The sequence below is a fragment of the Podarcis cretensis genome (genome assembly GCF_951804945.1).
Source record: "Podarcis cretensis genome assembly, chromosome: 17".
In the NCBI taxonomy this organism is placed as follows: domain Eukaryota; kingdom Metazoa; phylum Chordata; class Lepidosauria; order Squamata; family Lacertidae; genus Podarcis; species Podarcis cretensis.
In genome coordinates, this window is record NC_137187.1 from 42,461,655 (window position 1) to 42,484,827 (window position 23,173).

Consider the following 23,173-nt stretch of genomic DNA (forward strand, 5'->3'; position numbering starts at 1 on the left):
TCTGGTCAGACCTCACCTGGAGTACTGTGTCCAGTTCTGGGCACCACAGTTCAAGAAGGACACTGACAAACTGGAACTTGTCCAGAGGAGGGCAACCAAAATGGTCAAAGGCCTGGAAACGATGCCTTATGAGGAACGGCTAAGGGAGCTGGGCATGTTTAGCCTGGAGAAGAGGAGGTTAAGGGGTGATATGATAGCCATGTTCAAATATATAAAAGGATGTCACATAGAGGAGGGAGAAAGGTTGTTTTCTGCTGCTCCAGAGAAGCGGACACAGAGCAATGGCTCCAGACTACAAGAAAGAAGATTCCACCTAAACATTAGGAAGAACTTCCTGACAGTAAGAGCTGTTCGACAGTGGAATTTGCTGCCAAGGAGTGTGGTGGAGTCTCCTTCTTTGGAGGTCTTTAAGCAGAGGCTTGACAACCATATGTCAGGAGTGCTCTGATGGTGTTTCCTGCTTGGCAGGGGGTTGGACTCGATGGCCCTTGTGGTCTCTTCCAACTCTATGATTCTATGATGTCATTCATTTTATGTCTCCAAGGAGCAGTGTTAGAAACACAGAAATATAAGCTAATTTCCAAAAGGCACCTTGAACATGGGTTATGGTCGCCCCAATGGAATGTCTATGTGCCCTTTTTTGCAGTGGAGTTATGTTGTTGTTGTTGTTGTTGTTGATGTTGTTGTTGTTGTTGTTGTTGTTGTTAAGCTGTTAAGAGGCATTCAACCCTGCTCAGACTTCCAACCTGAGATCCCCTCGGAGGAGAGCAAGAGGAACAGGCACTACTAGCAGATCTGCACCTTACCAGTAACCCTGAAGAACCAGTGGATCTGGATATCCCTGCCCTTGGACTGGAGGTCCGCTCACCAGCTGCCTCGGTTTCCCCCCTTCATTTTCCCAAGAGACACAGCAGCAGAGACAGCGAGTCAGGAAAGAGAGCCTTTTGGGGTGAACTCTGTACTGTGTGACCAGCAGTGGCATACAGACAAGTGATCTTGGTGATGGCTCTTCAACTGGATACCTGCCTTTCAATGTGACTGAAACCCAAGCCTGTCTACTTTCTGCAAGAAGTGCAGAGCTCTTCTCTCAGCAGATGTTTAGTAGTCGGCATAAAGCAATGGCATCTTTAAAAACAACAGGGCATTGCTCGTATCAAGCATGTGTGATTTAACAGTTTTAATGCACCCCGAGCACATGGACAAAGTAAGGTGGAAGCTGCACGAAGATAAAATTTATTGAGTCTTCTCCTCCTATCTGCTTTCTGGTCAAAGGACAGATCAGAGAACGCAAACTACTCATGCACACAAGCCAGATCTGGTCTCCAGAGACCCAATTTTAATCCTTGGTCTTGCTTTTTAAATCTTTTAATAGCTCCACTTCCAACAAAAAGCGAGAGTCCCCACCTGTATTATATTTATTTCACTATTACATTGCCAGCTCATGCTCATTCTGGGATGGCAACAGAGGACAGGATAAGTTTCTTGAAGGGATCATGCAAGATGCATATTCATTCCACAGTTTCTCTTCCTCCATCCCCAGTCAAAAATCAAGGACATACCTGAAAGGCTCCCTCCTTCCTGACAAACCTTCCTGGGTGTCAAGCTCAGCAGAGCTGGCAGTTCTACCACCCTTTCTCTGTGGCAGCCCCTAAGGTGTGGCATTCCCTCCCCACAGAGGTCCACTGGGTGCCTTCACTGTATAGTTTGCATCCTATGCTGAAGAAGCGCCTCTTTACCCTGTCCTTGGACATGTGTGATATAGATTTTCAGGACTCACCCTCCTATAATTATTATTTGTTTTAAACTCTTTTGAATATTATTTTTAAGTTACTGCAACCCACCCTGGGATCAAATAGTGAAGGGTGGGTCAGAAACCAAATACATAAAAATAAACTAATAATGTCACCCCTGTGCCTGGGAAGTGATGTCAAGCATACTGCAGCATCTGACTACCTATGTCCAGAGAATATAGGGAGCCCCTGCTCTCAATAATGCATCAGATGGCTTCCAAGCTGGGGCCATATTCATTTTGTGCCATGTAGGGCCCCAAATCCACTGTTACTCCAAAATCAACACTGAATGGCAAAAGGATCATGTGGCTTTGAAGCAGCCAAGAGCAGTCATGGGGAAACAAAAGTCAGTATATGCAACAAAGATTTTCTCAAAATCAGGACTGTTTGGGCTCAAAAGAAAGGTAAGATTATTCATCACAATTCTGTGCCAAGAAAAACCAGCATATGGTATGGAAATTAAGCCACTTTGCCTATAGTTGCTAATTTAACACAATTTATTCCCCTAGCCAGGGGGTGGGTCAAGAAGCTACATAAGGGCACTGAAACTCCTCCTTCCCAGGCCCATCTTCCCTATTTGGAGATTTTATTATTACATTGTTCAAGCCTTTTTTTTTCAGACAGTGGGACCCAAAATGGGGGCAGACTAATGAAAGCTGAAACTACCAGGATCCTAAGCTTAGTGTTTGTGTGAGCTTGTGAGATACCCAGGGCCCCTTCCTGGACACAGAAAGGGAAGCCAGGAAGATCAAGAGCCAAAACAGCCCAGAATGTGCTTCACAACTGTACAGACTACAGCACAATCCTAACCAACTTTACTCAGATGTAAGTCCCAATTAGTTTAATACTGCTTACTGTCAAGTATGTGCACACAAGGACTGCAGCCTTACAGTGCAATCCTATACACATCTACTCAGATGTAAGCAACATTAACTTCAGTAGGACATGCTCCCAAGTAAATGTGTACAGGACTGCAGTTTAGTGACCGTGACCACCAAATGACACTCACAATGCAGTTAAAGAATAGCAAGGGGGTTCTAATTCTTATGAACGGCAGGGGTTCTAATCTAGGTTAGCAACTGAGGGCGTGCTACCAGGCCAGGGGTTGGAAAGATTACTCCAGGTTTGTTAACACAGAGTACAATCTGATAGGCAATACAAGTTTAAAAGTTCAAAATCCACTCACTAGGTAGCCTTGGGAAAGAAACTTATTTATTCATCATCCACACAGTGGGGAAATTCTCAAAAGATCACTGCAGAGGTGAATGAGAAACATCATCACACACTGAGACCCCCCGGGTGTAGGGCAGTATATAATTCTAATAATAATAATAATTTTAGAGCTATAGAAATAGCATAACATGATGAGCCAGGATATTAAATATTGGATATGGGAATGCAAGAGCCAGGACAAAACCCACACTCAGCTGTGAAGTTCACCAAGTTGCCTTGCATTCAGCAGAGCCCAGACCATTGTCCTTGCTGGCAAAGGCAGATGGGAGTTGAAATCCAAAATATCTGGAGGGCAACAAATATTCACATTGGAGAAGACTCATCTTATGAACAAATCAGAAGAGAATAATAAAATACTCTGATGTACAGAGCTACAGAAGTAACAATTTCTTTTCTCTGTGGCTTTCTTGTTTGTCTCTTCCTCTGAAATATACAAGTTGCCTTGCCTCTCTGCTTTTGGGGGCACATTTTGGGCACTTCACCTGATCTCTGCCTGTGCTGTATTGTGATCTGGCTTGTATGGGTTCAATTGGGGTTGGAAGTAGGTTTCTCCTGACTGGGGACAAGGAGAGGGACTAAATGGCTTTTTAGACCCATTCTGATTCTATTTTCAGTGGGTTCAGCAGTGAGGCAAACCAAGCTAAACAGCAACTATACCTGAAAGACCAGATAAGAGCCATCTAAAGAATGGAGAATCTTTTTTCCAGTGGGTTAGGATCTAAGAAGACATCCAAAAAATGTAAAAACTCAGAGGGAGGGAGAAAAATAAGCATCCTTTCACCAGTTGCAGCCACTCTGCTTTTCTTCCTTCTCAAACCAGCTCAGCAGCTAAGATGTTGTCATTGCAGCTCTCACTGCAGAACCCTGCGCGAGACCTGGCACCGGTGCCAACTCCACTGAGTGCCAAAAGCTGGTCACCAGGCCCAAGTTGGCAGGGAAATAAAAAAGGAGCAGCAGAAAGGAGCACCTTAGCATGGATGCAAGCACCCATGTGTTTGGGGGAAGGTGGGTGTTCCCAATAAGTATGCCTGACACACACCTTCCTCACAAGAGAGCAGGCAAAAGGTTGGCAAGCAAATCCGGACAAGCCACCAAGCACAGTAGCTGCTAAGCTGTCAGCTCCAGCCGAGCACAGCAGAGGGTCAGGAAGGGAATGGCAGCCTTCTGGGGAACTCCTGGTTACAAGCATGGAGGCAAACGGAAAGGGGGGGGGGACGAGAAAACCAGCCCCCCTCCCAGGGGCCTCTGCACCAAACATCTCCAGGGCTAATACTGCCAGCAGCTGCCCCAAAAGCCAATCCCTTCCCAGATAAGCCTGATCCCTGCCAACCTCACAGCATCATCACAGGACCATTTGCCTACCAGTGCATCATTAGTCGCACACAGACGCAGCATAGCGTGAAGTGGGGAGGAGATGGAAGCGCCCCCCATGACATCATCAGGCTCACGAAGAGGTCGGAACTTCCTCCCTCCAGGAGCAGCTGGAATTCCTGAACAGAGAGCTAAGAATCCCCTACGGAGACTCCCTGTGGTTTCTCCTCCTGCAGTCTCTCTTCCGCACCCCATTTCCTAGCCGTGGTGCCCCGAGAACATGCTGAATCCGGGAGCATCCCCCATCCACCTCTTAAAGGCCAGGAGGGGAACACCACCTGCACTCCAATTTGGACGTGAGGGGGTGTGGGAAGGAGAAGAGGAAAACTTGGTCACTTGCACAAAGAAATGGTTCAAGCCAAGTAGCAGAGAAGCAACAAATCCTACAAGAGATACGCCTCCTTACATTTCCAGGTCCACAGTCAGAGTGAGGGAAGCAATTGCAAGCCAAGGGAATCTAGTGACAAGAGTCAACGTGAAAGCAAAGATCACCCAGCAAGTCCAAACAGAAAGAAACCACTTGTCCCTCAATCATGAGCCATGAGGCAAACGAGAAGCGCCTCCTCAGAGTGCCCCCAAAGGTCCTTGCGAGGTCAGAGCCAGGCAAAAGCCTTGGGCCAGAAGGAAGAGCAGACCGGGGGGGGGGGGAGCTCCAGGGCACGGCAGTCAAGGGGGAGTGGTAGGACTCAGTAGAGGAAAAGACTGCAACACCAACGGGGAAGGAAGGTGCAGATGCTCAGAACTTCAGAACAATCCACCTCCCCCCCCTGATTTAAGCAGCAAGGAGTTTAGCCCAGTGGCAGAAGGGGCGAACCTCCCAGCTGAAGAGTATGGATCTCTGGGGGAAGATTAAGAAGGCGCCCCTAATTCATGCATCTCCCTGAAGTCCGACGGGGAAAGGATCTGCTCCAACCCTACTGGGCGCAGTACTCGCTGGGGGGTGTAAGGAGAGAATTCAAGGAGATCGATGTGAAGCCTCCTTCAGTCTGATGGCAGAGATCGGCATCAGGGATTAAAGAAGCCGAACAGATCTATTGGGGGTGCGGGGCGGAACTAATGCCAGAGGAAAATTACACGAGAGGTGAGAGCAGAAAGGGCCGAATGGCTTGAAAGCGAGCGCTCCTATCCCAAGGCAGACAGATTCCTAACAAGGGAGACAGATTCCTAACAAGGGGTCAAAGGTCACGCTGGTGCCCCCCCCCCGACCGACCGACCGACCCGCGTTTCTTACCTTGGCGGCGGCTACTGCGGCGGCGAGTCCCAGTAGTCCTCGGCCATGGCCGCCGGCCCGGGCCGCTTCTGGACTGGGCACCCCTCAGCCGCCCATGGCCGCCCCCCGCCCCGAGCCCGGGATCGCGCGGCTCCGCCCTCCCAGCTGCGCAGAACCACCCCCGGCCCGGCCGCCTCCCGCCCTGCGACTGGCCCGCGCCAACCCCGGGCAGGGCTTCGCTCGCGCCGCCCCTCGGGGCGTACCATTTCCCGGCCGAAGGCGGCGAGCAGCTGCGTCCTCGCCAGCGCCTCCCCATAATTCACGACCAAAGAAGGTGGGAGAAAGAATACACCCGTCCCCGGGAAAACGGAGATTTATTCGTCTGGGAGAGAGCCGTTAAGAGCGTCCCCCCTCTGTATTTGATGTGGTAGAATCCCAGCCTGACCATTTCTGACATGTGTGAGGGGGGAACTCTCCCCCGACAAGAACTCGCTCTGTCTCCCCCACATTTCACCGAGGTCTGATTATTCCTAGGCACCCGAGGCTGGAGTTAACTGGAATCTCTTCAGACTTGAAGAGGCGCTCAGGGCCGAATTTAAAGTGGTAGTATTCCAGGCGCCTCGCCGCTTGCAAAGGTACAGTCCGCGCCGCCTTTTCGCTCAGCTGCTCCCCCCCCCGCCCCTGACGAGGCGATATTATTTTTCCTTTTCGAAGGGGGAGACGGATAGATCAGCGATTTGGTTTATCTCTTTCCAGCAGCCTGTTAGTCAACGGAGAAAGAAAATCCCCGTCAACGCGCCTCTCTGGAGTCCTTGGATATGAGACTGTGGCTTTTCTGGGCCCGCAGCTGATCCAGCTGAATCTCGGCTCACTCCTCCTTCCCTAAATAATAAGCTCGTCCAAGCCGCTTTAGCACTGCAGAATGGTGGGCCGGTACCATTTTAGTAGCAGCACTAAGAGTGTTTGGGATACAATAAATCCAGTTAAAGCAAATAAAAGCCCGCTTGATTTCGATGGCGGGCGAGAAGAAAGCCTTCATTTCTGCCCCCCCCCTCCAGCGATTCAAATGGTTTGCTCTGCCTTCAAGCCACGAGCCGTTGGGCACGAACCGCAGAGCACGTGCTGGGGAGATTGTTGGAAAAAGGACTCCGCGAACAAATCATTTATATCGCGCACAAATCATGTTTAAATACCAAATCCTCCCTAAAATCTTGTCAGTGAACGGGGGGGGGAGGGAGAACGAGACGCTCTAAGATATTACCCCCCTCTCTTTTGGTTGACAATGGTATCGCTTTCACAGTCCTCGGGCCGTTGGCTACTACTACCTCTCAAAATAGGGGGAGCCTCAGACTGTGGCCTTGGCCTCTTTAGCAATAGGTACCTGATAGTGATACCTGGTGATGATACCTGGCTCAGGTAAACTTGTCCTTGCCCGCTATTTCTTATTCCAGCTCCAAGCTGGAGCCAAGTGGCGGTGGGCTTTGCTTTTGTTTTATCGAATTAGAATTTTACAACATGAAAGTCTGAGATGTTTTTCATCCACGTTTTGGAGGTGATACGGTTTATAATAGCTTTTAGAGAGAAATGCTACTTTTCCTATATAAAAAAGAAAAAGCTAGAGCAGGATCTGACAAGAGAAGGGAGAAATGCAAACAAAACGATGTGATTTTTTTAAAAAAAGGAAAGCAACACAAAAGCAGACTAAAGAACAATAGGACGCAAGCAAATGAGGATAATATCCTGGTCACTTGGAAGTGTTCTGCCCAAAGGGGACCCTTTAAAAGGCAAGAGGCAAATGATGGCTTTTACTTATTTATTTAAAAATATTTATATACCACCATATTAAAAATCATAATGCTTTAGAACAATATCAATATGTACTAAAACACTACACTAAACTTTAAAATCAGAGAACATCAGTTATTACAGAAAGATGATTTTTGAACTGCTTGCATAAGCTTGGTGGCACAGACAGGTTTTCAGCAGACATTCACAGGTATATACAGGAGGCACCTGCCCAATCTCTGCTGGCCGAGCGATGGGCGTTCCCACAGGACTGGGATGAGGGCACTAAGGCTCAGTTTCTTGTCGCCAACTTGGGGGAAGACCAATAACTTTTCTGAAGATGATCTCAGGGATTGAGCTGGGACATAAGGGTTCAGGTGGTCCCGAAGGGCTTTGTAAATTAAGAACAAGGTCTTTGCAGCTGGCTGTATAGGCGATAGACAGCCAGTGCAGATGTTTTAGCAACAGTTTAGCTATGTGCTCCCATCAGCAGTCTAGCCACCACATTCTGCGTCAACTAGAGCTTCTAGACTAGGTTCAAGGAGAGTGCATTGCAGTAATCCAGTCTCAGTGCATGGACTATATTCCTGTCCAGGAACAGCTGTAGCAGGTGAACCTGACAGACTCTGCCACAGAGGACACTTAGGCATCTAGTGACAGAAATGTATTTGGGAGTACCCAGAAGCTGCAGACCTGCTCCTTCCAAGGGAGTGCCACCCTGCTGAAAAGAGGCAATGCTGTGGGATGGGTCTTAATAGGTAGGAGAGGATATCTTAAATGCAGTTTATCTCTCCAGGCACCCACATGCACAGGTTCTTTTGCTTCCCAATCAAGAAGGAGGTCGTACATGCTGGATATAATTTTTCTTTTTGCTAGTATTAACTTCTTTTCCAATTTTGATATTTCTTTGGAGAATCCTTTTTGTCTATCCTTACCCAATCGTTCAGTAATTTGAAAATATTGGAGCCAATCATTTAAGTGCATTCAGATGTCTTCAATTTTTTTCAATTTTAATTTATCATCTTCCTCTTTTGTATGTTGCCCAAACATTTTTCTTTTTTCTTCACAGTCATGGCTTCTACCAGTGAGGTCCACCAGGGAGTTTTTGGTTCTAACAAGTCTATATTTAAGCCATATTTTGTACAATGATTTTGGAAATATATGGTCTAAGAATCCCCTGTGCACCTTTACCTCATTATATACCAGATAGGCATGGCAACCAAAACACATACCTACACCTTCTAGATCCAACAGATCTTTATCTTTTAAGATCATCCATTCTCTGATCCAAGTTAGAGCTGCCGCTGCATGATACAACTCCAAATCAGGCAAAGCCAAGCCCCCCCCTTCATTTCTGCCTATAATAATTTTATGCTTTATTCTGGGCTTTTTCCCTTTCCATATGAATTTTGCTATGTCTTTCCTCCAATTTTTAAAACAATCCATACCTCCCAGAATAGGTATCATTTGGAATAGAAAAATCATTCTAGGTAGGATGTTCATTTTTACTACCAATATTTTGCCCCAGAAGGAGAGATGAAGCTTGCTCCAGATTTCTAAATTTCTTTTCACGTCATTCCACATTTTGACATAATTATCCTGAAACAGATTAATGCGTTTTGATGTTAATCAGATGCCTAGGTATTTCACTTTTTTCTTTATTTCCAATCCTGTAGTTTCCTGTAATTCTTTTTGTTCATCTATTCCCATGTTCTTGACTAACAAGTTTATTTCCTTATAATTGATTTTAAAGCCAGCTAATTGTCCAAATTCGTTAATAGATTCTATTGCTTTTGGGATACAATCCTTAGGGTTTTCTGTTGTTATTAGTAAATCACCTGCAAGAAGAAGAAGGAAAGTTTGGATTTCATATCCCGCTTTATCACTACCCGAAGGAGTCTCAAAGCGGCTGACATTCTCCTTTCCCTTCCTCCCCCACAGCAAACACTCTGTGAGGTGAGTGGGGCTGAGAGACTTCAGAGAAGTGTGACTGGCCCAAGGTCACCCAGCAGCTGCAGGTGGAGGAGCGGAGACATGAACTGCAAAAGCTCTTACTTTATAATTCCCCCCACTACAATCCCTTTTATTATTTCCTCTTTTCTGATCTTAATCATTAAAATTTCCAATGCCAAAAAAAAAAATAATGGGGACAGAGGGCATCCCTATCTTGTTCCTTTTGAAATTTCAATATTTCCTGAGATCATACCATTTATATTTAGTCTAGCCCTTTGTTTATGATATATTGCTTCAATACATTTTTCAAATTTTTCTCCCATACCCATTAAATTAATCTGTTTCTTTAGGAAATACCAGGATGCATTATCAAAAGCTTTTTCTGCGTCCACGAACATCAGAGCCGCTATTTAACAATTCTAAATTCAAGATATTCTAATATGTTAATAATGTTCCTGATGTTATTCTGTATTTGTTTTCCTGGTAAGTAGCTGGCCTGATTTTGATGAATTATATCTTTCAATATATGTTTGAGTCTTTCTGCCAGTATGTCAGCAAATAACTTATAGTCACAATTTATTAGAGATATTGAATTATACCCACTTTTCTCTTTTCCATCTCATTGCAGTGAGGCTATAGAAGTCCTGAAGACAGTAATGGACTGGATGCGGGTAAACAAACTGAATATTAATTCAGACAAGACAAATGTTAGTAGAGCTAACCTTGGAACAGAGGTTCAACCAGTATTGGGTGGGAATAACACTCCCCTTGCAAATGCAGATTTGTAGCATGGGGATTTTGCTGAACTTGGATATTTAGGTATCTACTGTGGCCAACTATTGTATTTATTGTTGGAATTTTTTTTTTAAATTGTGCTTATTATTTCAATGTACCTTGTTAGCTGCCATGGGCTCATTGAGGAAAGGTGGGGTATAAATGTTTTAAATACAGTACATAAATAAATAAATAAATAAATAAATAAATAAATAGCAGAATCCTTACTGTTCTTTATTTTTCTGCTAGGGAATGAAACCTTTAGAATTTTAACCCATAAGCTGAATGGGGATGTTCTTATTTTGACCTGTCAAAATATGTCTGCCTTCTCAGTAAGCACTTGTGAAATTGTCCTTATACACTCAGGATCTCTGCACAGTCAACAACAAGCAAATTAAATGAGAGGTGAACAGGGAACAGATGGAGAAAGTATTTTGTTTTATATTTGATGTGGGGCTTTTTACTTCCTAGTAGCAAGCTTGCTGTTACGAATCCTCTGCCAAGATTGTAAGCTGTAAATAGTTCAGTGATAGTGAATTATAAAAAGGCTTCTGGTGGCATCATGAGTCCGCTCTGTGACTAACACACACGTTCATAAAGTCCTGTGGGTTCTCACTTTGGAGGTCAGGCCAGAGGGCATAGTGAATAATCTCTCTCTTTCTCTCGCTTTTTATAGCCAAACACAAGGGAAATGGCTTAGTATTAGATTCTGACAGGCCCTGGGACTGTATTTCATCCAGCCATCCAGCCTCAAACTACACAGCAATTGTATCAAGGGGCAAAGGCTCTTGCAAAGCCACGCATGCAATGAGTCACCCAAAATCACTCTAGACTTCACCCAAGAAAAAATTAATCAAGGCAAACACTCAGTTACACGTCACAAACCAAATTTAAATGGTCCTGTTATTTTCTATAGACTGCACTGAAGAAATTATACCAGATTACATATTTCAAAGGAAACCATTAGCTTGATGTTATCTGAATGACATCAGAGTCCCGGGGAGGGCAGTCTCCATTCATGCAGTATTGAGTTCTGAGCAACTCAATACTGTACATCCCTGCAAGGTTGCCAGTTCTTACTTGCCACAGGTCGTAGGTGAGTGGCGATTTATAAGCCAAAACTAGTAAATAAGTTCCCTGTTCCAACAGTCTCAAGTCTTTGCGCATGCTATGGGTGGGGGTGAGGTTTAGGGGCAAGGGAGCCAGGCTGACCATGAACTTCTATCTGAATGTGATAAATAATAATGTAGGTTTAATTAAATACTTTTATACAAACAAACATCTCTGCTTTTCTCCATCTCTTTCTGTATCAGAGTCAGGCTGGGGTCATGCTTATGTAAAAGGGCCACTTACTAAAGAATGGGGCAAGCCAGAAGAGTAGAAGGTACTATTATTCTTAATCCTTTGTTACCCAAAGGTCTCCAGATGACTTTCAACGTATTTAAAACACACTCACACCCATATACAGTGGTACCTCGGGTTACATACGCTTCAGGTTACATACGCTTCAGGTTACAGACTCTGCTAACCCAGAAATAGTACCTTGGGTTAAGAACTTTGCTTCAGGATAAGAACAGAAATTGTGCTCTGGAAGCGCAGCAGCAGGAGGCCCCATTAGCTAAAGTGGTGCTTCAGGTTAAGAACACTTCCAGGTTAAGAACAGACCTCTGGAACGAATTAAGTACTTAACCTGAGGTACCACTGTACATATGTACATATGGCACTTGCATCATATATAAATAGGTTGTAAGTACCATAATAACAGAATTAAACAAACCCCAAAATGGCCACAGGAAGCATTGGTAACACACTGATAACAGGTAAGTACTCTGTTGACCATGTTGTTGGCATTTGTCTGTCTAGAGAGACAATAGAAGAGTGTGTCATCAGGGATAAATTCAAACTATTGGATAGTTACAGCACCTGCTGTGACTGCAGAGACCGATACGGGAGCGACATGTTTTGTTGCAGCTGGGGCAGATGAAGCTGCCTGGTATCGCTGTTACAGATGCACCATGGCATTTCATCTCTCAGCTCTCACTCCCAGTGGTCATTTTTCCTCTGGTCACTGCTGTGGATGCACAACCTGACTGTTTCCAGACACTGTGGTCATCTGCAAGGAATTCCCATATGGCCGGATTAATGTTGCCAGCCTTTGTGTCACATTTGCAGACATCTTTATAACACAGAGTTGGTCTGCCAGTAGGCCTGGTGCCTGAAGCTAACGCCCCAAAAAGCACATCCTTTGGGATCCTGCCATCTTACATTCTGTGGACATTACCCAGCATAGACGACTTCCCTTGGTCAGTCTGGCTCACAGCCTTCAGGAGTTCCTGCAATAAGGTCCAAAAATATGATGGTGGCTGGAATGCGGGCCACTGAGCTTCATTGTACCTGTTATAATTATTTTAACCTGTTTGTTTGTTTAATTCAGTCCCTCTTCATGCCATTCATGCTTTTGTAACCTTTTGGCTAAACTACTGCAACACAGTCTTTGTGTGGCCGTCACTAGCAATGATTCAATAGAGTGAGACAGCCCATCTTCTGTTGCCTTCCAGGAATAATTAAAGTTGATGGTTTGGAATTATAAAGCCCTAAAGCAAGGTAGCCAATGTGATGGCCTTCAGATGTTGCTGGACCACAACTCCCATTGTCCCTGATGGTTGGCTGGGCTGGCTGGAGTTGGAGTTCAACAATATATGGCAGGCACCACAAGTTTATGAATTTATGCCTTCTGAGGGTGTCTGAGCCAGCACACCTGCATGATCTCTAGTTCTCCATACCACTAAGGTGACTAGGTAAAAACAATAATGTTACAAAAGTTGGGTGCCACCCATTCTCTCTGCCGCTTGGTAGCAAGATTCCAGGGCGTTCCAGGTGCTCACCCAGGGTCTGTGATCCTTTGGGGAATTGAGACACATTGGAGACTGTTGTAGCTTTAAGAACTATGGTTTATTCACCTCTTTACACATTCAGTCTGCCTATAGAGAGTCCAGATCTTACAGCTTGGTCATTTCGAGAGGTGCTTGTCCCCCACAGCAGTGCAGCTCTGGAGTCCAAGGCAACTCTCCCAGCCTGCCTTCAGCCAGCCTGCCCAAGATGGATCTCAGTCTCTGACCTCTCCCTTCTTCCCAGCACACCTTGCTCAAAAGACTCTCTTTGTGTGTCACCTCAAACACACACACCAATCCCATGGCAACCTCAGTTTGCCCAGGCCCAAGATTCCTCTCAGATGGGCCATCAACAGCTTTTGTCATGTTAATGCATCTATCCTGGGTGAGACCCTGACTTGGAAAGTAAGCTTTGCCAGCACTTTTCCATTGGTCTCCAATCTTCCCTTCAATCCTTCAGATAATCAAAATTCTACTATTTATTAATTTCTAGGGTTTAGGGGGAAGAGAAGAATGGAAGAGAAAGGACAGGACTGCTGCACCCTTAAGAGTTGGGCAGCAGAGGCAATTTCAGCACCCACCATATGCCCCTTTCCCATGCAACCAAAGTGGAGACAGTCTAGCAGCACACACACACACAACAAAAATGTGTGCACCACTCAGACCCTCCCCAGGAGGAGGTGTAAGTGAATCTGCTGTATTGATCTTGAAGCAAGGGCCCCCAGCTTCAGGGTCCCCCCCCCCACTGCTTCCTTTTTAAAAAAAAAAGTAAGCAAGCAAAAGTCTCTTGCAGAACAAGAGATACACAGGGAAATATGCAGGTGCCATTCCAACCAATGGCTTTGTGAAAAAGGATCCCACTACTGCCTTTTAGTGTTTTAACCAATGACTGAGGTCACAAATATAATTGATGTTTATGACAGTCTTCTGTGCTATAGAGAAAAATCTAAAGAAACACATGCATCCATTTTTGTAGAGGGGACTTCCTGGTTAATTCTAAAAGTGTTTTCCCCCCTTGCAATTGTTGCCTCCCACTTGGACTCCATGCTTCATTAAAAAAGAAAAGAAGGCAAGTCTCTAGTTCTTGTACAATGACTGCCACTCAAGATTTATTAATATAATTGCCTTAAATTATTTGAGGAGTCTTGGTCCAACATGTACTGAACTTCCTGTGGTGAGTCCCAGAGCCTAATTACATGCTACATCCAAATGCATGTAAAAGTATTTTGATACCCTCCCAAAAATGCAAACTGCTTCACAAGAAGGGGGGGGAGAGGATGTTGCCCTGTCTGTACTGCAAAATCTCCCTCTTCACAGGATTCCAGTTATATGTTTCCACTGTGCTTAGAAGTCTGCTGGGAAAGGTAAATAAATGGCTAAGTATTCCCTCCCCCTTGCAAACCATCTAGTCTAAATGTCCCTCTCCAGAGGAGCTTCTCTTTCAAAAAAAAAATGGCTTTAGGACTCTCTTACACACATCTGTAGTTAGGTGCTCAGATGAGGTTTGTTGTGTGTTTTATCTCCAGCAAATTGAATGCATGGCACATTTTAAAGAAAAGAGAAGAAGAAGAAGAGTTTGGATTTGATATCCCGCCTTTCACTCCCTTTAAGGAGTCTCAAAGCGGCTAACATTCTCCTTTCCCTTCCTCCCCCACAGCAAACACTCTGTGAGGTGAGTGGGGCTGAGAGACTTCAGAGAAGTGCGACTGGCCCAAGGTCACCCAGCATGAATATCCTGAAGTCTGTGAAGCAGAGATTTGGGGGAGTGTTGGCCATGCAGAACAAAACAGAAGAAGCCCTTGATGGCCATTTACCTGAGTTTCCTGAGATGGTTAAGCAGGTGAAGGAGGACAGGCAGCTGGGCAGATGAATTGGAGGATTATGCATCTCAGTGTTCTTAGACACCACCTCCTACAGGTTACTTAAGCACTTCTATCTTACTTGCTGATTTCTGAAGCCAAAAAGGCTGTAAATCCCATCTCAGTCTATACTCCCACACCAGACTGTTCCTGGCTAGAAAGACTGTTAAGAGGAAAAAGACCTTGCATGCACATGCAGCCTCCCCTCTTCATTCCAACTAAACATCCATCTGACTCTCTTGGTGGATTTCCTGCCTGAAGCACAGGAAAGTGTCTTCCTCTCCTGCTGTCAGGCCAGACATTGCCTTGTCAGATTTTGTTAGTTTAATTCAAGTGTGGTCTTGTTCGGGTTCTGCACACAGCCAAACAAGCATTAGAGCTGGAATGAACCTTGTGCACAAAGAAACCGCCAGCTTCCCTGGACCTGGGAGGAGAGGTGTGTGCTGTCAGGGGCGGGCAAGGAGTGGCTCACAGACCTATGGGAGCAAAGTGGAGTTGCCAACTCACCAGAAAAATAACTGGCTTGTGTCTTTAACAGCAGCATGTGGTGTAGACATCCACAGGTGGTGCTTTTCATAGTATGGAGATAAGCCTTAGATTACACCTGCTAACATTTGTTGCTAGTTGTTGTTAAAGGCAAAGGACATTAAAAATAATAAAAGCTGGCAACAGTAGAGCAGAAACATGAAGTTTGAGTTTACTCAAAAATAAGTCCCATTAAATGGGATGCTCCCAAGCAAACATAGACCTCTTGCAATCCAAACCTAGGCGTCTATACTCCCAAGATCTGGCCTTTTGAGTGGTGGCTCCCCACTTGTGGAATGCTTTCCCAGGGAGGGAGGCAAGCCTTTACCTGTTTTTAGGCACTAGGCAAAGACTTGTATCTTTACCCAGTTTATACTTTAATTTGAAGGGTAGCATTGAGGCCTCTTTCTGTGGGATCAGTAAGTCCTCATGTCTTTTATCTGTTCTGCTATGTTTTTAGATTTTTATTGGATGAATGTTCTTAGCTGGTTTGTCACTTTTTGGTTCGTCTGTGAGAAAAGTGACCAGCAAATACAATAAGAAGTAAGCAAGTGTGTACAAAGATTGCAGCCTTGGCACCATGGCTCTCCATATCCACCTGTACTAATGCTTCCAAATGGGGGGGTAATGAGGACCGTTAATGGGGTTGCGCCTTGCCTCAAGACAGTCGTTTCCCTTAAACTGTTTCTACAGTCACAGCAGTAACCCTTCAGTGGTTTGACTACACCTGTGAAGGTGCACTCTTCCCTTGCCCTTGAGACAGGCATTTGCTGACATGAGGCAGGAAAAAATATAGTTAGAAAACATGCAAACAGAGATAGCAGGGTTGCCACATCTTTATTTGACACTGCTCCTGTGTCAAGTTTGACCCACAGACATTAGCAAGTGACCATGTTTATCTGCATGCATGGAAAGTGCCATGAATTCTGCCATTTTCTGTAGCCCAAGCTGCCTTTAGCACAGGAGCAAGAAAAATGTTTTTCTTGGTTAGTTGGCAACCTCTGAAATAGAAAGTAGGCTGAAGATTGGTCTCATTTTGCAAGCTGGACTTAGTGGTTGATCTCTAAATGAGAAGCCTAACCCAACATGCCATGAGCACTGCGGTGACTCCACAGACACCCAGTGTTATCTGCATCTCAACATAAAGATGCTGTGAAGACAGTGGTCTGAATGGTGCAGCAGAAATGCTTCCTTTGCCTTTTGTCCCTTTGAATGTGTAGCAAAAGCTAGTTTTTTAACCCCAATTAACTGCTGGCAGAATGCTTCAGCTGTGTGCTTCCTGCCCAGCTTGGCTGGCTTTGACTTATTTAGCCCACAGAATATTTAACAGGAGGTGAAAACAACAAGGCCAACATGCCATCCAAGCCTTTGATCACAACTTGTGGTAGTCACCAGTGAATTTCTTCCTGTCTTTGTTGGCACACGGACCTCTCTCTCTCCAAAGGCAGCTGTGAGTAGAGCCTCAATCAGCCACCAGGAGGCAGGAAAATAAAGTCAGCCTCTTGAACCAAATAGTCTGGGTGGAGGCAGCATTCAGTCCCTCCCGCTCTTTCTCAGAAGTAATGACTGAACATCTTCAGCAAGTTATGAGGTGGCTATACTGTGAGTCCTGTAACTCCCAAATGTAACCCACAAGGTCAGTACAATGATACCTTCACTGGGACAAATCAGTGTCTACAAACGGCATATAAGCGTGCACAAAAAATGTTTCTGAGCTAAAGCCCTTGGCTGCTGTGTATTTTCAGTCTTAAGAAGGCAGGTAACAGGAAGAGACTTTTGCAGACTTGACTGGCCCTGAGCAAATCACAACAGACCTTCAGTGTGGGTTTGAGCAGACCCCCACCTCCAAGCACTAGAAATTATCCTTCCTTCTGGCAATGGCAGGGCAGCAGCTGAAGAAGGAGCAAAAAGGGTTTTCTGGTGTGTGTGTTTCTTCTGGCTGATTAGCTGCTCTCCCTGTGCAAAGGTCAGAGGGGGCAGGGTTTCTGTTGAGGCAGGTGATTAGGGGAGCTAGTCTCAAACGTTTGTTGGGGGAGACCTAGGGTTTTTTTGGGGGGAGTTATTTGTCCTGTCTGCACGCTTCTTATGATGGAGGACCGCTGTAGCCAGCCCCAACGATACGTTCTCAAGATGGAGAGTGAGGGAACAGCTGCAGTCGCCTGCGGTTCCTGCGCAATGTTTGCCATCTTGCCAAAGGTTGCAGGCAGCTTTACCTGCAGCAATTGCAGTGATCTGTGGGCCTGACAAGATGTCTCGGGAAGTGTGCTGTCTGCCCGGGGCTAAGATCCAAGATGTAACTGAACGACTGCAAGGAAGCATAAAACCCACTGACAAATACCCCTTCCTCTTGGTTCATGTGGGAACCAATGACACTGCAAGCAATAGCCTCCAGAAGATCAAAAGAGACTATGAGGCTCTGGGCAGGAAATTGAAGCAATTAAATGCACAAATTGTCATCTCATCTGTCCTCCCAGTTGAACGACGTGGCCCAGGGAGAGAGGGAAAAATAGTGGAAGTGAACAGCTGGCTTCGCAAATGGTGTAAACAGGAACGGTTTGGATTCTTAGATCACAGACTGCAGTTTCTTGAAGATGGACTTCTGGCAAGCGATGGGCTACACCTCACAACGGTTGGGAGGAATGTTTTTGCCAAATATCTCAGAAACCTCATCAGGAGGGCTTTAAACTGACTAATGTGGGGGAGGGAGACAGTGCTCCTGAAGGTAGGAGTCTATCAATTGATGAAGATGATCATCCAAATGTCATAGACCAAATGGAGCAAAGAGCACACAGACCTAGTGGTGGGAGGAAAAAATCCTTAAATAAGAGACACGGGGGAATGATTAATGGACTTCAATGTCTGTACACTAATGCGCAAAGCATGGGTAATAAACAAGATGAACTTGAGCTCTTGGTACAGCAAACTAAATATGACATAATAGGCATCACTGAAACCTGGTGGGATAAGTCCCATGACTGGAATGTAATAATGGAGGGATACAATCTATTTCAGAGAAACAGACCAGACAAGAAAGGAGGAGGAGTGGCGTTATATGTCAGGGATGTGTATACCTGTGAAGAGATCCAAGATTTAGAACCTCAAAGCCAAAGTGAGAGCATTTGGGTCAAAATTAAGGGAGAGAAGAATAACAGGGACCTCATTGTGGGAGTTTACTATAGATCCCCAAGCCAAACGGAGGACATAGATGATGCCTTCCTGGAACAGATGGCCAAGCGTGCAAAAGGAAGGGAGATAGTAGTAATGGGGGACTTCAATTACCCGGATATTTGCTGGATGTCAAACTCAGCCAAGAGCATAAGGTCAAACAGATTCCTCACTGGCCTTGCAGACAACTTCATTGTCCAGAAAGTGGGAGAAGCAACAAGAGGAACAGCCATTTTAGATCTGGTCCTAACCAATGTTGATGACCTGGTTAGTGGGGTAGAAGTGGAAGGATCATTAGGCGCGAGTGATCATGCTCTTCTGAAGTTTACTATACAGCGGAAAGGAGCAGCCAAGCATACTAGGACTCAATTTCTTGACTTTAAGAAAGCCGACTTCATAAAACTTAGGGAAGTGCTGGGTGAGATCCCATGGACAGTAATACTAAAAGGAAAGGGAGTTCATGATGGCTGGGAGTTTGTTAAGAGGGAGATAGTAAAAGCACAACTTCAGGCAATACCAATGAGACGGAAACATGGAAGGTGCCTAAAGAAGCCAGGGTGGCTATCTAAAGAACTTTTAACTGAGTTAAGATTAAAAAAGGATGTGTACAAAAAATGGAAAAGGGGGGAAACCACCAAAGAGGAATTCAAACAAATAGCCAGCACGTGTAGACACAAAGTCAGAAAAGCTAAAGCACAGAATGAACTCAGGCTTGCTAGAGAGGTTAAAAGCAACAAAAAAGGCTTTTATGGGTATGTTCGTAGCAAAAGGAAGAACAAAGAAACCGTGGGGTCACTCAGAGGAGAAGATGGTGAAATGCAAACAGGGGACACAGAAAGGGCTGAACTCCTCAATTCCTTCTTTGCCTCAGTCTTCTCTGATAAAGAAAACAATGCCCGACCTGAAGAATTTGAAACAAATGATTCAGCAGAGGAAACACAGCCCAGAATAACTAAGGAGATAGTACAAGAATACTTGGCTAGTTTAGATGTATTCAAGTCTCCAGGGCCAGATGAACTGCATCCAAGAGTATTAAAAGAACTGGCAGATGTGATCTCAGAACCACTGGCAGTCATCTTTGAGAATTCCTGGAGAACAGGCGAAGTCGCGGCAGACTGGAGGAGGGCAAATGTTGTTCCTATTTTCAAAAAGGGGAAAAGAGAGGACCCAAATAATTACCGCCCAGTCAGTCTGACATCAATACCAGGGAAGATTCTGGAGCAGATCATTAAGCAAACAGTCTGTGAGCACCTAGAAAGAAATGCTGTGATCACCAATAGTCAGCATGGATTTCTGAAAAATAAGTCATGTCAGACTAACCTGATCTCGTTTTTTGACAGAATTACAAGCCTGGTAAATGAAGGGAACGCAGTGGATGTAGCCTACCTTGATTTCAGCAAGGCATTAGACAAGGTGCCCCATGATATTCTTGTAAAGAAGCTGGTAAAATGCGGACTTGACTATGCTACCACTCAGGGGATTTGTAACTGGCTGACTGACCGAACCCAAAGGGTGCTCATCAATGGTTCCTCTTCATGCTGGAGAAGAGTGACTAGTGGGGTGCCACAGGGTTCTGTCTTGGGCCCGGTCTTATTCAACATCTTTATCAACGACTTGGATGATGGACTCAAGGGCATCCTGATCAAATCTGCAGATGACACCAAACTGGGAGGGGTGGCTAACACCCCAGAGGACAGGATCACACTTCAAAGCGACCTTGACAGATTAGAGAACTAGGCCAAAACAAACAAGATGAATTTTAACAGGGAGAAATGTAAAGTATTGCACTTGGGCAAAAAAAATGAGAGGCACAAATACAAGATGGGTGACACCTGGCTTGAGAGCAGTACATGTGAAAAGGATCTAGGAGTCTTGGTTGACCACAAACTTGACATGAGCCAACAGTGTGATGTGGCAGCTAAAAAAGCCAATGCAATTGTGGGCTGCATCAATAGGAGTATTGCATCTAGATCAAGGGAAGTAATAGTGCCACTGTATTCTGCTCTGGTCAGACCTCACCTGGAGTACTGTGTCCAGTTCTGGGCACCACAGTTCAAGAAGGACACTGACAAACTGGAACGTGTCCAGAGGAGGGCAACCAAAATGGTCAAAGGCCTGGAAACGATGCCTTATGAGGAACGGCTAAGGGAGCTGGGCATGTTTAGCCTGGAGAAGAGGAGGTTAAGGGGTGATATGATAGCCATGTTCAAATATATAAAAGGATGTCACAACGAGGAGGGAGAAAGGTTGTTTTCTGCTGCTCCAGAGAACCAGACACGGAGCAATGGATCCAAACTACAAGAAAAAAGATTCCACCTAAACATTAGGAAGAACTTCCTGACAGTAAGAGCTGTTCGACAGTGGAATTTGCTGCCAAGGAGTGTGGTGGAGTCTCCTTCTTTGGAGGTCTTTAAGCAGAGGCTTGACAACCATATGTCAGGAGTGCTCTGATGGTGTTTCCTGCTTGGCAGGGGGTTGGACTCGATGGCCCTTGTAATAATATGGCCGTTGCCCACATTCCTAATCCCAAAAGTTGCAAACGTAAATACGCACAAGGTCAAGAGCTGCAAGACTCACACCACCCCCTTTTCTCTAACTGACCATCCCAATAGTCTCCCAGTGTTTTGTAACTCCCCCCTCCCTTTCCAGCAGGTACAGCTTTCCCTCACTTCTTCTGCCTCAATCAAGTCTGGCGAGGGTTTACCAGGGCTTAGTATGTCTAGAAAAAGAACAAAAGTACCCCAGGTCATGTGCAGAGTGCATTCCATCACCTACAATAAATCAGTGAGGTGGGTCCTCCAGTTCAGGGAGTATGGCTTGCAACCAAGCACAAGCACAAGCTCCAGCACCCATTCACCTTGGTTCTTAAACTATGGCATCTTCTTTCTTCCTCTCCATACTGTATAAAAACCTATAAAGTTTCCAGACCACTTCATGCATCAGATGAAATGGATAACTCCAGCCGCATTTTGTTGGCTGAGAGAATGGCTGCTTCTTGAAAACACGGACATTCTGGACTTAGAAGGTTTTAATAATGTTTTTGGGTGGCATGCATATTTGTGGTATGACAAGGTCAAAGCACATAAAGCGTTTAAAAACCATATTGTCAGGAAAGCACTGTTTAATGTCTGGATAAGATATAAGGATTTGCTTGAAAACAAAACTCCAAGGTGGTTGTCACCAATGGAAGCGAAGGCTCAGAAAAAGCTCAATATGGAGGCCAAATGGCCGAAATATTGGGAAATTTTAGAACAAGAGGGAGATAGATTAAAACTGCAGAGTTTTGAAAAACTAAAAAACAAAGTGCGAGATTGGCTTCATTATTACCAAATAATGGAGGTTTACAATTTGGACAAGAAAATTGGCTTCCAGGTGGAAAAATAAAAATTGGAAATAGAACTGTTAGATCCCAAAACTAAGAACTTGTCAAGAATGTATAACTTGCTGTTGAAATGGGGCACTCAGGATGAAACGGTAAAATCGGTTATGATTAAATGGGCACAAGATGTTGGACATAATATTATGATGGCTGACTGGGAACAGTTATGGACCACAGGTATGAAGTTTACGGCATGTAATGCCTTAAGAGAGAACATGATGAAAATGATCTATAGGTGGTACATGACACCAGTCAAGCTTGCAAAAATTTATCATTTGCCCGAAAATAAATGTTGGAAATGCAAAGAAATTGAAGGTACATTCTTTCACCTTTGGTGGACATCCCAAGGATTAAGACTTTCTGGGAGATGATCTATAACGAAATGAAAAAGGTATTTAAATATACCTTTCTGAAGAAACCAGAGGCCTTTCTCCTGGGCATGGTCGGCCAATTGGTGCCAAAGAAGGATAGAACTTTCTTTATGTATGCTACAACAGCAGCAAGAATACTCATCGCGAAGTATTGGAAGACACAAGATTTACCCACCCGGGAAGAATGGCAGATGAAGGTGATGGACTACATGGAACTGGCGGAAATGACTGGCAGAATCCGAGACTAGGGAGAAGAGTCGGTGGAAGAAGATTGGAAAAAATTTAAAGTTTATCTACAGAAACATTGTAAAATTAAGGAATGTTAGAAGGATGTTGGAATAATATTATATGATTTTAGCAGGAATGATATAAAGGATTTGGGAATAACTGACTGTTGTTGATGTAATGCTGTTGGCATTCCCTCAAGAGATAATGGAATGTGCCTGCAATTCTAACCCCCCTTACAGAGGAGCATGCCCAGTTGAATTCAGCGGGTCTTACTTCTGAGCAGACATGTATGGGATTTGAATGGTATACATTTTAACAGCAAACGTCCCTTAAATTTTGGCTGCGATAAGAAATAAAGTCTTCAGGGTGACATGGGAATCCTGAGGAATCCTTTAGCAGTAACGGATTAATAGGGTTCTGCTCTTCAACAGTTGCATTAAGTGAAGACTGTGAGATAATGTACTCAGAGATTGTTCTTAGGTGCTGCAGTTTTTAAAAGATGTGTACAGCCCCAGAAATGATTTCAGTGAAGGGTGGCCTAAAAAGGTCAAATGAAGAAGATGTATGATTCGAATGCAGTTGAAGGACTGGTTGGTGAAACGTTTGGAATTCGTTTCTGATTTGTTAGCTGAGAGTGAA

The 23,173-nt window shown here is 44.8% G+C and overlaps 1 protein-coding gene and 1 long non-coding RNA gene across 6 annotated transcripts in view; one reads left to right on the top strand and one right to left on the bottom strand.

The window, feature by feature from the left end:
* CDK16 (cyclin dependent kinase 16) overlaps nucleotides 1-5,782 on the bottom strand; it is a 68,509-nt gene extending 62,727 nt beyond the window's left edge. For all 4 annotated transcript variants that reach the window (XM_079958745.1, XM_079958742.1, XM_079958744.1 and 1 more), the window contains exon 1: nucleotides 5,626-5,782. The gene's annotated coding sequence lies outside the window, so the exon portion shown is untranslated. The remainder of the gene's footprint in view (nucleotides 1-5,625) is intronic.
* A 28-nt stretch (nucleotides 5,783-5,810) lies between these two features.
* LOC307206039 lies at nucleotides 5,811-11,356 on the top strand. 2 transcript variants are annotated; one of them, XR_013834224.1, is made up of 3 exons: nucleotides 5,811-5,938; nucleotides 6,139-6,239; nucleotides 6,361-11,356. It is a non-coding gene; the product is annotated as an uncharacterized lncRNA (long non-coding RNA). The 2 variants fall into 2 exon arrangements; XR_013834225.1 differs by lacking the exon at nucleotides 5,811-5,938 and having other exon boundaries at nucleotides 5,947-6,239; nucleotides 6,361-9,825; nucleotides 9,971-11,356.
* The last annotated feature ends 11,817 nt before the right edge of the window (nucleotides 11,357-23,173 follow it).